Genomic DNA, 16014 nt, shown 5'->3' with positions numbered 1-16014 from the left:
TGGGAAAGCAGGGGTGAATGTGGCTTGTTGTGAGGGAAGCACATTGAAAGCAAAGCTCTCGGGAATATTCAGCAGGCATGCTTCAGCGCTGAGAAGCCCCAGGGCACCAAACAACAATCCAGGTGGGATCACAGCCCCGCCCCTCAGTAAACAGGCTACCTAAAGACCCCTCAGGCACACAGCTGCCTCTAATCCTACCCAGAGACTAAGACCCACCCACTAGAGGAATTAGAATCAGCTCCAGTGGGCAGGCATAAGCCCCTCCCATCAGGAAGCCTACAGCAAGCCCCCATACCGACTTCAGCCACATGGGGGGCAGACACCAGAAGTAAGAGAGACTACAATTCTATTATCTGTAAAAAGGTCACCATACAAAAAACCTATAATAATGAAAAAACACAACTATAACTCAGATGAGGGAGAAAGAAAAAACCCTATAAAGTCAGCTAAGCAATGAGATTCTCAGCCTCCAGGAAAAAGACTTTAGACTGTTGATGCTGAAGATGATGCAAGACATTGGAAATAAACTGGAGGCAAAGATGGATAACTTACAGGAAACACTGAGCAAAGGGATACAAGATATAAAACTTAAACAAGAAGAGATGCAAAATACAATAACTGAAATAAAAAATTCACTAGAGGCAGCTAACAGCAGAATACAGGAGACAGAAGAACGAATAAGCAAGGTGGAGGACAGATTAGTGGAAATTATGGATACAGAACAGAAAAGAGAAAAAAGATTGAAAACAAATGAAGAGAGTCTCAGAGAACTCTGGGACAATGTGAAACACACCAACATCCATATTATAGGGGTGCCAGAAGGAGAAGAGAGCAAGAAGGGGACAGGAAAAATATTCCAAGAGATAATAGCTGAAAACTTCCCTAACATGGGAAAGGAACCACTCACTGAAATCCAGGAAGCACGAGTACCATATAAAAAGAGGAGTTGGACTCTCTGGAACAATCAGAAAGGCATGAGAGAAAAAAATGGATTCCCAGTCACAACTCAAAGGTTGTGTAAAAATTTTTGTAACTTGCTTTCCAGAAATATGAATGTGGTGGATTCATGAGGGAGGGGCCCAGGATTGGAGATGAGGATGAAAAAGTGGCTCCCATATTCAGGAGGAGGTTGATAGTCTGTCTTCCTACATTTAGAGTCACCCAGGGCTCCTGAGTGGTGATAAGGACAGGAGCCGTTATGGAAATGTCCCATCAGTCTTGATCCTGGGCCTGAGGGCTCAACACCAGAGACCTCTATCTTTGGGGGCAGTCCCTCTCCCAGTGATCTCCCTAACATGTGGAGCATGGCCTAGGTGCTGTGGTCTGAGGCTTGGGGCATTCGCATTTAAAGGGTCCCTCTTTTGCACAAAGGCAACAGGCTCCAGGCATAGGTCTCTGCCCTAGTCCTCTTGCCTTGGAAGCTCCCAGGTTGACTCCCTGTAGCACCATTAACTACAGCCTCAGCCTTTTCTCTGTCTCTCCTCTTGTTCTCCTTTCATTCTTCCTGGCCCCAATTATAACATACTTGAGTTGCTTCTCTGAGGTGCTCTAGGTCCTGACCAGGGCCAAAAGCCAGTTTTTGGAGCTTTCTCCATAGATCTGGCACTGATTGTGCTATGAATTTATCCTTAAGAATAATTCGGCCCTCCATTGTTTCTGGGTTCCTTGGTGTATGTTTTCTCAATGCCTTTCTGAGTCTTTCTAAGAAAACTGATGGACTCTCTTGTTCCCCTAGTAAACCTCCAATAGTTTTTAACGGGTTTTACTCACAAGGCTTTTAATCCCTCAACTATACAAGTAATAAAATGATTTCTATGCCCAATTGTGGTTATCTCCCTCATCAGCAGACCAACTGGGATCACTCATAGGAACTGCCTGACACCCTGTGGGGAATCTTGTTCTATCTCTAATTTGCCTCTGGCATTTATATCATCATTCCATTCATCTTCCCCAGCTTTGAGCAGTTTCAAAGACTTTATGTATTTGTTTTTCACTTATAGTCAATGTCTGTTTTTGTAATAACATGACGTCCTTCCAGGCCAACTCAAAGGACTGCATGAGACCCTGAAAGACCTCAATACATCTGGGTCATCAGCAAATTTTCCCAAATCTGTTTTTATTTGCCTTAAGTCCTGAAGTGAAATAGGCGTATGGACCTGTATCGGTCCCCATTCTCTGTCTGCCTCTTCTTGTAAAGAGAGTAGAGGGGGATATAACTTTGGCACTGGAGGGGGAAGAGGAGCCTTGGGCGGTATTGGAGAAGGCTGATTAACTTCTGGAGGGTCTGACCCAGTTGGGCCAGGATATGGTGGGCACCTAGGTCTTGAGGGAGTTGGCATAATGTACTGAGAAAGTCCACAAGCCTTCCTCAGTGTAGTGTCTTCCCTCATTGTAAAGATCTGACATAAGGCACCTCTGACCATCCCCCTTCTCATCTACCAAATAGGTCTCACTGGAGAATAGTATTATCAGCTAGAGAGCCTTCAGACGGCCATCACTCTCCATCTGACAGATGATATAGTGGCCAGGCTTTTGTGCAAAAGAAAGTTAAATGTTTCTTTTTCAGAGCCTCAGGGTCAAACTTTTTCCAGTTCTTCAAGGCACATGTCAGAGGAGTTGCTATTGAGCTGTGCACCAGGCTTGAGGATGTGGCTCCCATCCGAAAAAGAGGAAAGATCAGCATCTAGTGCCTATTGTCCCTTCTTGGTTATGTGAGGCCGTCCCCTCTCTTAGAGGGAGCAGCTAGACATTAGTGGTCAAATATCCCATCCGACCTTAGGCTGACTGGAATTAACCACTCTTTACCAGCATAGCCTCTCTTCCCGTCATCCCTGCCCATTGCCTGTCTCTGGACAGAGGTAAAGAAAACCCAGGCATACAGGCCCTGCCCTGAGTTTTTGAATCCCAAGATTCGCTCTGACATGCCCTCTATTAATATTAGGAAAGTTTCTAAGCCACAGTTAACAGGTAAGTTGGATGAACCAGCTGTCGATTTCTCCAACCAGGGTGAACATAAATAGCAAAAAGCAAAACTGACATGCTCAGGCTCTGAGGCTAAACACTTGGCCTAAGTTGGCTGAATACTAGTTATGAACTCCTTTTCCCCCAGAGGCATGGTAACAACTCAGGGTGGTCTTAACATCTAGGTCTGTTTCCTTTGCCCCCACAGCTCTATTTGAGGTAACAGCAAAGGAAATGATGAAAGATCAGGTTAGTTAAGAAAATCCTTTTTGAAATCTTTGATCACACATTCTAGGACCATGGGTTTAGACTTGGGCGAACCCATGGTGTCTTTCTGTGGATCTTGTTTGTGGCCCGATATTATGAGACCTTCTCTGTCCTAGTGGGTGGTACCCCCGATAGTGTTGCCTCTGCTGTTCCTATAAGCAAGACAGCTGCCACTCAGCTCGCTCAATGGCCGGGGAGAACACCTGCTTTGTTGCAAGTGTCTCTGATCCACCTGGGCCCCGCATCTTGGGAAGGCACTCTCAGACAAGTTCTAATGTTTGGGCAAAGGACAGGGGGCCTCATACCCAATCCTCCTTATACCCTGAACTGAGACAGGGATGACAGGCTTGTCTCCCTGACTCAGATCCTGGGCCTCCATGAACTGACAAAATGGGCAGTCCCATGGTTTAGAATCTGGGATGGGAGTTCCTGGAGGCCCGGGGCCAAGGTCAAGTTAGATTGTCTCCTTGGAGGAATTTATGGCCCAAATGGCAGGAGCACAGGGGTCTCTGGCTCAGAGGCTTCTGGGTTAGGTCCCACCCCGTGTGGCCACCCTGTGCCGGTGTCGCAGACAAAACAAGGGAGGGTGCCCCCTTCTCAGAAGGTGGCCATTCAGGTGTCCGCCTGACCGCCCCCCTCTCGGGAGTTTAGGTGCCTCTTAGCAATTGGCTGGTTCGTATAAGCCCCGAACTTGGAATGGACTCGCAGGGAGGGAAGAGAACCCTCAGAGTCCGCTGCAGCCATAAGCCGTATGAGGTCACCACGGAACTGCAGGTTAGGACCCATTCGGACTCCGTAGCCACTAAGACCGTGGAGCCACAAACTCGAACCTGAAGCGCAAGCGAATCAGGCCGCTCATTCACCCGCACACACTCAGAGGTTATCACGATGCCTCCCACCCCCTGGGAGTCCCTAACTAGTAGTTCGATCAAGCACAACTTTCAATTGGCTACACCTGACAGTTGCTCCACCCAAGCAAGAGGTTCCTCTGCTTCCGATGTGGAGCACGAGGACTACTGCTCCGGTCAGGCACAGCTTGTAACCGGGAGCATCTCCTTCAGGGGGTGATCAGTCCCCTCTTCTGCCCACTGGGGCAAGACCTGACTGGGGTTGGCCCTGGGGCCTTACCTTGTCCGGATGCCTTCCTGGTGAGCTGGTCTGTCTCTCCACTGAGTCCGGTCGGTCGGGGTTCAGTCACCGGGGAGTCAGGAATGCTGCTCACGAAGGAGGACCCGGAATACCGTTGGGTGGAGCGCCACCTCGTTCGGTTGAGGCTCCTCAGCTCCCGGGCAGCCTTGCCTCCGTTTCGGTGGCTCAAGGGGCCCAGAACAGTTGAAATCTCACTGGGGCCTCCAGAAATGTTACAGCAGCTGCCCAGCAGCCCTGCACCGCAGCACATCAGCTCTGGCGACAGCCCTGTGGCTGTAGTGTACCAGCTCCAGCAGCTCTGTGGCTGCAGTGTATCAGCTCTTTCACCTGGCGAGAAACCATGTGAGCCCACGGAGAGTTAAAGAACTCAGGTGTATTACACCAGCGGGCTCAGAGGAGATTGCTCTCCGGAGTCTGAGCCCCAAAGAGGGGTTTCACAAGGCTTTTATGGGCTAGTTCTTCCGGGTCCGTGCTTGGCGGACCAGAGTGAGAACTGGCCAGTTTACAGAAGCAGATGTGGGGGGGAGGGGTGGTTAGGGGCAGTGGGCTGGGTTTTGCTTAGTCATCATGGTGGGGTCTCTCCTTCCTACGTTTTTATCATGACATTTTCTCCTACACTAGGATCTGTGTGAACTTCGCATATATTATCTTACTGCCTTCCAAAAGCCACCGGAACTTTATTTGCTTACTTATTTGTTTATTTATTTATTTATTTATTTGTCTCTTGTCTTTTTAGGGCCCCACCTGCAGTAAATGGAGGTTCCCAGGCTAGGAGTCCAATCAGAGCTACAGCTGACGGCCTATACCACAGCCGCAGCAACTCAGGATCTGAGCCACGTCTGCGACCTACACCACAGCTCATGGCAATGCCAGATCCTTAACCCACTGAGCAAGGCCAGGGATCGAACCCACAACCTCATGGTTCCTAGTCGGATTGTTTCTGCTGCGCCACAACAGGAACTCCTCCACCAGAACTGAACTTTAAACCTAGAGCCTTTGTGTTTTAGATCAACCAGATTGAAAATATCTGTGCTGGGAGTGCAATGGATAACCCCCTAAGAAATGCAAAAATTTCCAACCCTTTAAGTAATTAACTCTTAGAAACCCTTTACTTAAAAGGGAAAGAAATTCCTAATGAATTAGTGGATCCAGGCCTTGATCCACGACTGCTCCTATTGTCAAAAGGGAAGTCTTCCTGCAAAAGAAAGAAAACAAAGATCACTGGTCAGACAGATTCAGCCAGGAGAGGATGCAGCTGGCAAGGACTAAGACGTGCAGGGTACAAGGGACAGTCAGCAAACACAGCCTGGGGGAAATGCAACAAGACAAAGGAGCACATTTCCACAACAACAAAAAATTACTTTTAAAAACTGAGAGAGAGAGGAGTTCCTGGTGGCCTAGTGGTTATAGATCTGGTGTTGTCACTGCTGTGGCCCTGGTTCAATCCCTGGCCCAGAAATTTCCACATGTCCCAATCTGGGTTTTGGCTGGTTTTGAGTCAGAGGCATTTCAGTTTCAAGGAGGCCATGATGAAAAAAGGTTTGAAAACACTAAATTAGACCACACAAGTTGTCACATACATATAGATAAGAGGCAAAAGGGAAAATGTTGACTATTTACTGCTTATCTGATGGAGTATTGTTAAGGTTTTAGGTATGATAATGGTATTGTGGTTCATTTTTTTAGAGTCTTTATCTTTCAGAGACTACTACTGACGGAGTGACAGATAAAATAGAAAGTAGAAGAGAGACGAAGACAGAGATTGAGAGCCAGAGATAAAGGGAGTTTCATTGATGTTTCTCAGAGCAGCAACCTGTCTCATTGTTGTGGTGGGGATCCACATGCCAAGGGCATGTTCCATTCCCCCCCCCCCAAAAAAAAACTGAGAGAGAAAGAAAAGAAAGAGATATGCAGGGAGAACTTTAAATAGGGTTTAGGAGAACACACCAACCAATTATTATGGTATGATCCATGCCATCCTTGGATCCCATTAGCACATGCATTTTAAAGAGAGATGACTGGGGGGGTCACCCCCTAAGGGAGCAAAATGTGCTTCTTGGGGGAGTGGAAGAATCTTAACTATTACAGCAGTATGTGGCCCTGCAAAGGGCTGCAATACCTATACAGTATATACACAGTTATTTGAAATATACAGTATATCTGTGGTATTAAATATGTTATGTATCTGTGGTATTAAAAAATTAAATATGCGGTATGAAATATAGAGTGTATCTGTGGTATCTGTAGTATTAAAATTTCATGGAGATGTTTGGCAGGGCTCTGTGAAATTTTAATACCGTGGGTACGGTCCTAAAAAGCAATTTTAAAAAAATCTATTTGAGCCAACATTTTCAAATGAGAGATTCCACATAAAACTCCCCATTTCCAGCTTCTTTTGAGAAATCAGATTCTCTGTACTTGTGAAACTGACAGCACTAATGGCCTGAACTTAGCCAAGACACAGATTGGGACTGGAACCCACACGCTGGGACTCAAACCCAGCCTAAACCCAGATTGGAACTTGAAACCACAGTTTTATTTTATTTTATTTTTTTTATTTATTTTTTGTCTTTTTGCCATTTCTTGGGCCATTCCTGCGGCACGTGGAAGTCCTCAGGCTAGGGGTCGAATCAGAGCTGTCACCACCAGCCTGCACCAGAGCCACAGCAACACGGGATACAAGCCTCATCTGCAACCTACACCACAGCTCATGGCAACGCCAGATCCTTAACCCACTGAGCAAGGCCAGGGATCGAACTTACAACCTCATGTTTCCTAGTCGGATTCATTAACCACTGAGCCATGACAGAAACTCCAAAACCTCAGTTTTAAATTAGAGTCACTCATCCTGTATCTGGACTTACTGAGGTTCAGGTTCTTCATGCCTCTTACACAGAATTCAGTGAGAGACAAAGTGATAGGCAAGAAACAGATTTATTAGGGTAGGGTGCTTGTGAGAGATGTAAGCAGGCAGGCCAGGAAGGATCCAGTGGGCTACAGTTTTATCATCCAATGGGAGTGGGGGACAGAAAAGACGGCCTCTTCCTCTTTTTTGGAGTAGTAGTAGCTCCTTCCTAGTCCCGTAAGATGTGTATTCAAATCAGCAGAAGGATGGTCCTCAAACTCCTGCCCTTGGTCTGAACCTGAATGCAGGCCTCATCCCATCCCCCATTGGTCACCATGGCTACCCCAGGTCATGTTGGAAATACCCAGGCTCACAATTCTGTTCATCTTCCCACCTTTCCCTTCCCTGCCAACCCTCAGTGTATGGAAATTATATTATTAACAATGGCCACTGACCCACCACCTGTGAACCAGGTAGAGTTTGGCCACATGATCTCATTGGACCCTCCAATCAAACCAGGTGTCTGTGCTACAATCATCTCTACCTTACAGACGACAACACTGAGGCTCAGAGAGGTGTGATGACTTAGTCAAAGCCACACAGCTATTTAAACCTGCTCTTTTGATCCCAAAGCCTGTGTTTTGTCATACCAGCTGCTGCCTCCTTCATGTGACCATAACACACAGGCTCGGTCTCCCAGATCTGTCGGCAGCCCTAATCTGAGAGTGGAGGGTAGAAGCCACTCCAGCCACCCCCTCCTCCCTAGGACCTGGCCTCTGTCTGGTTGGTTCCCTGGCAGGAGTGCATCTGCCATATTTGACACTTTTTGTTTTTGTTTTTGTCTTTTGTCTTTTTAGGGTCGCACCCAAGGCACCTGCAGGTTCCCAGGCTAGGGGTCCAATCGGAGCTGTCACCACCAGCCTGCGCCAGAGCCACAGCAACACGGGGTCCGAGCCACATCTGTGACCTACACCACAGCTCATGGCAATGCCGGATCCTTAACCCACTAAGCGAGGCCAGGGATCGAACCCTCAACCTCATGGCTCCTAGTCGGATTTGTTTCTGCTGCACCACAATGGGAACTCCTCCAGAGTGGATGATTTTTTTAGCATTCCCTCTTCTGTATGAGGAGGGTCTTGGATTATAATAATCTGAACTAAAAGAATATTCTGAAGTGAAATTGACATATTTTGTGTATAAACCAAAATTTGCACTATCAAATGAAAATATTATACCTCACAGTTTGTACTTTTTTCCACTGTTTTAAATTTTTAAACACAAATATAAGCTCTAAGTAGCCACATGGAATGATGGAACTGAAGAAACAAAAGTTCACTTTCTTCGTTTTTGCAGTTACTCTGCTTTCTCTTATTTCAAATCTGTTGCCCAAACATGGGAATATACAGCTTCATAATTCCTCCCAAAATGAACTTGAACAATTCCAGATCGTTATGAACTTACTCTCAAACCCAGGGTTTATAGCTGAGTCTGGGTGTACTGCTGTCAACGGTACGATGAGGAGTTCCCACGATTAATTTTACGTAGAATAATATATTTTTAAAGAGTAAGTAGTAAAAATGTGCTAATTTGAAGGTGATATGTTATTCCAACTCTCAGCAGTGACCAAAGCCATTGTTTAGGACTTAACATCAACAAATATTTTTTCAAGAAGGACTATATCATCACTATTTAGAATTGCAGGCACAGGGTGAACACAAGCAAACTGACTTTTAATTTGTCATTGTGGCTCAATTCTCAGACTATATACCCTGTTGTTCCCCTGGTCACCCTGAGTGCTCAGTCCCTCCAGAATAGACTTCCCTGAGCCCAGAAGGGACCCTGTGTGAGCTGCCCACTGAAGCAACAGAGGGAGGGAAAGCCCAAAATTTAGTGTCAAATTTGGCATTCCAAGCAAAAATTCTTTATAAACCACGAGTAGTGAAAACACCCATCAATACCCTGAACACACAACTGTTTCAGAAGATTCTAGCACAGTCTGAAGGTACATAGCTCCTGTGTGCTCACTATGCATCTGTGAACTCCTGTTTAATGTCAACAATCAAGTCTGATACGGACTCTCTGGACACTGAGTGTCTTATAATTCAATTCAGTTCTGACACTGGCCCGAATTGGTGCTGACCCCTTGTAAGGGCTCAGTCCCACAGACTGCCCCACTTAAGACAGCAGACGCAGGTCCCAGGTCGCCATGTGTGCTTCTCACCAACCAGCATTAAATTCAGGGGATTCCCACAACCTCCACCTCAGGTGTAATAATTTGATAGAATGACTCACAGAGTTCAGGGACGTGCTTTACTGATGCGAACCGGTTCAATGCTGCAACTCAGGAACAGCCAGACGGAAAAGGTGCACAGGACAAGGTATAGCGGAGGGGCAGGGGCTTCCACGCCCTCTCTGGACGCTCCGCCCTCCCAGCCCCTCAATGCGTTCACCAATCCAGAAGCTCTCTGAACTCCCATCATTTAGGGGTTTTATGGAGGTTTCATTCCGTAGGCATAAATCATCGGCCATTAGTGATTAACTCAATCTCTAGCCCCTCAGCCCTCCCTAGAAGTTAGTGGTGGCGCTGAAAGTGTGAACCCTCTAATCATGCCTTGGGCTTTTAGCAACCAGCCCCCATCCATAAGCAACTCGGGGCCCCGCCCACCAGTTATCAGCATATAAAAGGCTTTCTTTTTTAATTTAATCAATTACTTAATTTTTTTTACAGCCGCACCTGCAAGTTCCCCGGCTAGGGTCAAATCAGAGCTGCAGCTGAGGTCAGAGCCACAGCCACAGGAACACTGGATCTGAGCCACATCTGCAACCTACGCTGGAACTTTCGGTTCTGCTGGGTCCTTAACCCACACAGTGAGGCCAGGGATAGAACCAGCATCCTCACAGAGACAATGTTAGGTCCTTAACCTGCTGAGCCACGGCAATAACTGCCTTTTTATTTTTTTAATAAAATATAGTTGATTTACAATATTGTGTTAGTTTCAGGTATCTGTAGTGATTCAGGCTTTTTTTTTTTTTTTTTTTTTTTTTTTTGCAAATTATATTCCATTATAGGCTATTACAAGATATTGGGTATAATTCCTTGTGCTAAGCAGTAAATCCTTGCGGTTTATCTATTTTATGTAGACTAGTTTGTGTCTGCTAATCCTTTATGCCTAATTTGTCCCCCACCTCCACCTTTCTCCTCTGGTAACCATAAATTTGTTTCTATGTCTGAGTTTGTTTCTATTTTAGTATAGAGATTCATTTGTATTATTAAAAAGTCTTGTCTCCTCCCCACCCCACTCCTCATGAATATTCCAAGGGTTTTAGGAGCTCTGTGCCAGGAAAGGGAAAAAGAACAAATATATAGTTATTGTAATCTTCCACTTGGTATATACTATCTCATTTAATGTCTTCATCATAGTTTTGTCAGGGTGATACTGTCATCCCCATTTAAATGATGAAGAAACTGAACTGAGACTCAGAGAGGTTAGTGGCTTTGTCTAAGGCATCACAGCCAACCCAGGCTCTGGACAGTCCTGGGTCTTCCAGATCCAAAGGAGAGATGGCTTTACCTTGCTCAGCATGGGGTGAAAAGGAGGCTGGTTCTCTTTGACCATCATCCTGAAGCCAGAGGCACAGGAATCTATCTCCATTGACAGAGCCGGGGCTGTTGACCCTGGCAGAGAAGTTACCAGGGAGCTGACTTGAGCAGCAAGGAGGGAAGGTAGGGGTGCTTGTTTGTTCTTGCTTATTTAAAGGACGTTGTAGCCACCAAATGAAAGGGGGATCAAAGTGACCTTTTGGGAGTTCCCATCGTGGCTCAGTGGTTAACGAATCCAACTAGGAACCATGAGGTGGGTTTGATCCCAGGCCTTGCTCAGTGGGTTAAGGATCTGGTGTTGCTGTGAGCTATGATGTAGGTCGCAGACTCGGCTGGGATCCCGCGTTGCTGTGGCTGTGGCGTAGGCTGGTGGCTACAGCTCCAATTAGACCCCTAGCCTGGGAACCTCCATATGCCACGGGTGTGGCCCTAGAAAAGGCAAAGACAAAAAACAAAAAACAAACAAAAAAAAAACCAAAGTGACCTTGCGCTTTGGGCCAGGCAGCCAGACAGCTTCTAGATCAAGGAAGAGCATGGCTTGGGCGTCCAGGTGGCAAACTGCCAGTGCTCAGCCCTGGAGGAGACAGAGCCATAGGAGGACAGATCTGCATCCCTATTTTAGATTTTGGAAACTAAAGCTAAAAGAGGCAAAATGACTTGCTCAAGGTCACTCAGCCCCCAGTGCCAAAGTCAGGTGCTGAACCCCAGTCCCGTGACAGCATGGTCTGTGACGTATCCACAGTGCAGGGCGGCCCCAGGAGGGTCCAAATTTCTTCCTCGGAAGCCACAAACCCTTATCTCTCCCAGCAAGAAGTTGCCACAGCAGTGACGACTCTGCAGCCGCTGCCTACGACTTTTTCTATTCTGGGTACAGGGTGTGCAATTAACATAAGTCTGAATACATTTCTCATTTTTTAACAGGAAATAGAAAGACATGAGGAAAGAGATGAAAAAGCTCATGTTAACGAGTGAAATTGTGTGTCATCATTCTTTAGACTCCTTCTACCTCACTTTCTTCCTCCTGCCCAAGAAGCCCATCTAACTCACTCCTCTTTACCCCCCAGGCCCGGTTGAAAGGTCACATCTTCCACGGAGCTTTTCTGGAGCCTCCAAGGCAGAGTTGATGGCTCTTCCTTTCACACCATAATCTGCTGGGTATATCCTCTTCACACCCCACCACCCTGTATTCATCGCCTGGGGTTGTCCTGCCTCCAGTCCCCATGCTACTAGGGGAATGGCTTGGCCGAAAAGTTCTAGAAAGTTCTTTCAGGGCTGCAGGCTCCTTGACACTGTCTGCAATGCCCAGCTTCAGAGAGAAGAACCCCACACCCCAAAAGCTGTCGGGCTGGCTTCAGACTTGTTTGCACAACTTCCTGGTGGCTTTGCAGTGCACTCAGAGTCTGCGCAACCTCGATGAAAGGTCAATGGTTAGCCCAAGCTGCCGAGCGTCCTCCACGGAGTCCAAAGTTATCTCAGATGTGCCCCCAAATCAGATGGCAGCCCCCTGGGGATCCCTGGGCCTCCAGCCTCCTGGGCTAGGCCTGCTCTTAAATATTTCAATAAAAATAGCTCACACTCCCATTTGAGATATCTACATTTTCTCTTGGCAGCCTTTGCTCTTATCTCCTATTTCCTCTGAGTTCTCTCTCACCCTCCATGCTATCTTGGCTCCTTGCATCTCCCCACCCCAAGGCCCTGTGCTGTACAGAGGCCTAATCGATTTGCTCCTCTAAATTACCATGAACACAAGGTTCTGTGAATAAGAGATTTCCATGCAACATCTAGGAGGATGGAGGGTGGATCCTGCAACTCTCTCGGCACAGGGAACAGCTTTCATTTGAAGGTTACCCTAAAAGCCCACCAGGAGGATGCTCTCGCTGGTCACCTGGACCCTTCAATGCTTGGTGCTTGCTTGTTGACCTTCTTCTGCTCTTTCCCTTCCATGACAGCCTGGCAGCTCCTTTCAGCTTCTTGCGTTTCCTTTTTTTTTTTTTTTGCCTGCCCCTCAGCATATGGAGTTCCTGGACCAGGGATCAGATCTGAGCTGCAGTTGTGACCTATGCCAAAGCTGTAGCAATGCTGGATCCTTTCCCCCACGGTGCCTGGTGGGGATCGAACCTGCATCCTGGCACTGCAGAGATGCTGCTGATCCCACTGCACCACGGCGGAAACTCTGTCTTTCCATTTTAAATCTCCTCTCAATCAGAAAACTTCAGCTCCCTGGTCCCTCCTCTGTTAGAAGCTCAGGGCACATCCACAGCTCAGCCAAGGGCCCTGCACATGGAGCCACGGTCCTCAAGCTGCATGGAAAGCTGCAAGGCAGGACCATAACCATTTCCTTCTCTGTGACAAACTTCTAGGTCAGGGCTCCATCCTTAGGAACAAAGGAGGTCCCAGGGGCGGTGTGTGGCTGTTTCACTTTCCACGCTGTCCTCTGCATGGGGCCAGAAGCACTTCAAAGACAGAGACGGTCTGATGCGTTGCCCCAGGCCCATTTCTGCCCAGAACCTGGGAAGGATGATGGAAGAGAGGAAATGAATGGATGGATGATGACCCAGCGCAGACACCAAGAGGAAGGTGGGAGGAGCAAGGGGGCACTTTGGAGTTGAATTTACTGATTGTCACACATTCCTGGAGGGGTCCGGTCATGTGGAAAAGCACATGTCTATCTCTTTGGGGTATGGATCAATCATCTGACCCATCACTGTGGTCGACCGTATTCACTCCTTTCCTGCACCCCGTGAGCAGAATATACACCCTTAATCCATGGCCTTGGACTTGGCCGTGTGACTTGCTTTAACCAATGGGCCTGAGTGGGTTGACAGTGAGGCCATCCTGAGCAGAGAACTCCAGATGCATTGCCTATGGGTGTTCTTGCTCCCATGCCTCCAGTGTTGGTCATGAGATGATCTCACTCTGAGAGGACCAAGAACTGGAGACACAGGGGGTAGATTCAGATTCAAGCCCAGCTGAGCCACATACCAGGGAGTGAAAAATAACCATTTGTTGTTGTAAGCCACTGAGTCTAGGGGACAGTGTTTGTTATCTAGTACATACTGACTCATAAGGGCATCTAGTCTAACCTCTGCCCAATGCATAAACCACTCCTCACCATTTCTGCCAATTGGAAATCAAGCCTCGGCTTGCATACCCCCAGTGATGGTGAGCTCACACCTCACAAAGCTGCTTAATCCCATCTCTGGACAGTTAGATCCCAAACCATGTCCCCCTACCTGCATTCATGCATTAGTCCTAGATCCCTCTCTCCCTCCTTCCTGGCCTCAAAAAGCAAGACCACACCAGCACAACGTGACAGAGGCTAAAGCAGTATGATGTTGCAGCCCTACCCCCTGCCTCCTCCTCGGACCTCCAGCTGTTCCTATACCACAAGGTCTCTCATGCCTTCACCTCTCTACCTGCTTTCCTAGCCCACTGTCCTCCACAAACACAGAGCCTGAACTGACCATTGCAGCTCCTCAGCATGAGCAGTGGCCAGACCCTCATCTCTATCGATCTAGACAGTATGCCTCTGTGGGAAATGCCTGGTTAAAAGCACACTCTGGAGCTGGACAGACCTGGGCAAATCCCAGCCCAGCCGCCACCTGTTGTATCCTCTTGGGCATGCCATCACTTTATTCTTGGAACCTCCATTTTCTCATCTGCAAAATGAGGGCAATAATTGCCTCTACCTTATAAAAGCAATAGTACGCACCATACACTTAGCATAATGCCCATTGCATAGAAGGCACTCAGTCTTAGCAGAACAATTACAAGACTAATTGTTTACTCTGGACGCCTATTGAACGTACTCTTACCCACCTTTCTTGAACAATGTTTTCTTTGAAAATGGGTTTTTTGCATTATATTAAAATACTCGTACAACACCAGAAAGAACAAAGAGAGAACATCTAATCACCCAGAGACAACACTGTTAAAATATTAGCCAACGTCCTTTTGCAGAGATGTTTGATTTTTCCTGAGACAAGTACTACCCCTCGCCTGCCTCACGCAGTCCTGAGGGAGGGAGCAGGGGCAACAGAATGAAACAGCTTTTGGGGTTATGCAGGCTACTCGAATTCCAGCTTTGTCACTTTCTGCTGTGTGACCCTGGCTCAGTAATTTCACCTCTTGGAGCCTGATGGCATCTCTGGAATGTGAAGGGATTTTTTTTAACAGCTTTATTGAGATATAATTCACATATCATACAAGTCACCCTTAAGATATATAATTTTGGAGTTCCCACTGTGGCTCAGTGGGTTAAGAATCTGACATAGTGTCCGTGAGACTGCAGGTTCGATGATCCCTGGCTTCACTCAGTGGGTTAAGGATGCTGTGTTGCTGTGGTGGTGGTGTAGGCCCACAGCTACAGCTCTGATTTCACACCTGGCTGGGGAACTTCCATGTGCCACATGTGCAGCCATAAAAAAGCCATCATATAATATACTATCTTTTATGACTGACTCATTTCCTTAATGTTTTCAAGATGCATCCCTGCTGTGTGAGGGGATTTTTTTTTTTTTTAATTATTAACCTGGACGTTTTCACATGCCACCATCACTCCAAAGAACCAGGGCTGGCAATATTAACCCTGTAAGCATCCATAAATGGTAAAGTCCAGGTATCTTCCAACCTTTTGAATTCAGTTCTCATAACAAACCCATGAGAGGGTTTGGGGCATTTTACAGATGGGAAAACAGAGGCTCCTTAAGTGGGAGTCCAAGGAATTCCTGCAAAGAATGTTCACTGTCTGCTCACCTTGTACGGCTCTGTCCACAAACTAGACCTCAGCAGGCAGCAGTCGCCAGAATCCCCAGAGGATGCTCCAGCTGTTCCATCCTCATGGTTTCATTCCCCACACTCTTGGCTCTAGACCTCTGGGTCAGAGGTTTCCAAATCACACTGAGATCATGTTTATTTTAACGTCTTTTACTGGCTTTTAAAATAGCTGAGGGCTATAAAGCTCTTCGAAGAAAACAGGGGGAAACTTTACGGCATTCGATTGGGCAATGATTTCTCAGATTATGATACCAAAAGCACAGACAAAAGTAAAAATGAATATATTGGACTATATCAAAATTTAACACTTCGGCACATCAAAGGATACAAACCACAGAGTGAAAAGGCAACCCACTAGGAGAAAATAATTGCAAATCTTGTATCCAATAAGGGCTTAATATCAGAGTATAGAGAG

The sequence above is a fragment of the Sus scrofa genome, chromosome 2 (genome assembly GCF_000003025.6).
Source record: "Sus scrofa isolate TJ Tabasco breed Duroc chromosome 2, Sscrofa11.1, whole genome shotgun sequence".
Lineage (NCBI taxonomy): Eukaryota > Metazoa > Chordata > Mammalia > Artiodactyla > Suidae > Sus > Sus scrofa.
The sequence above is the reverse complement of the archived record's forward strand: the minus strand, read 5'-3'. Positions refer to the sequence as shown.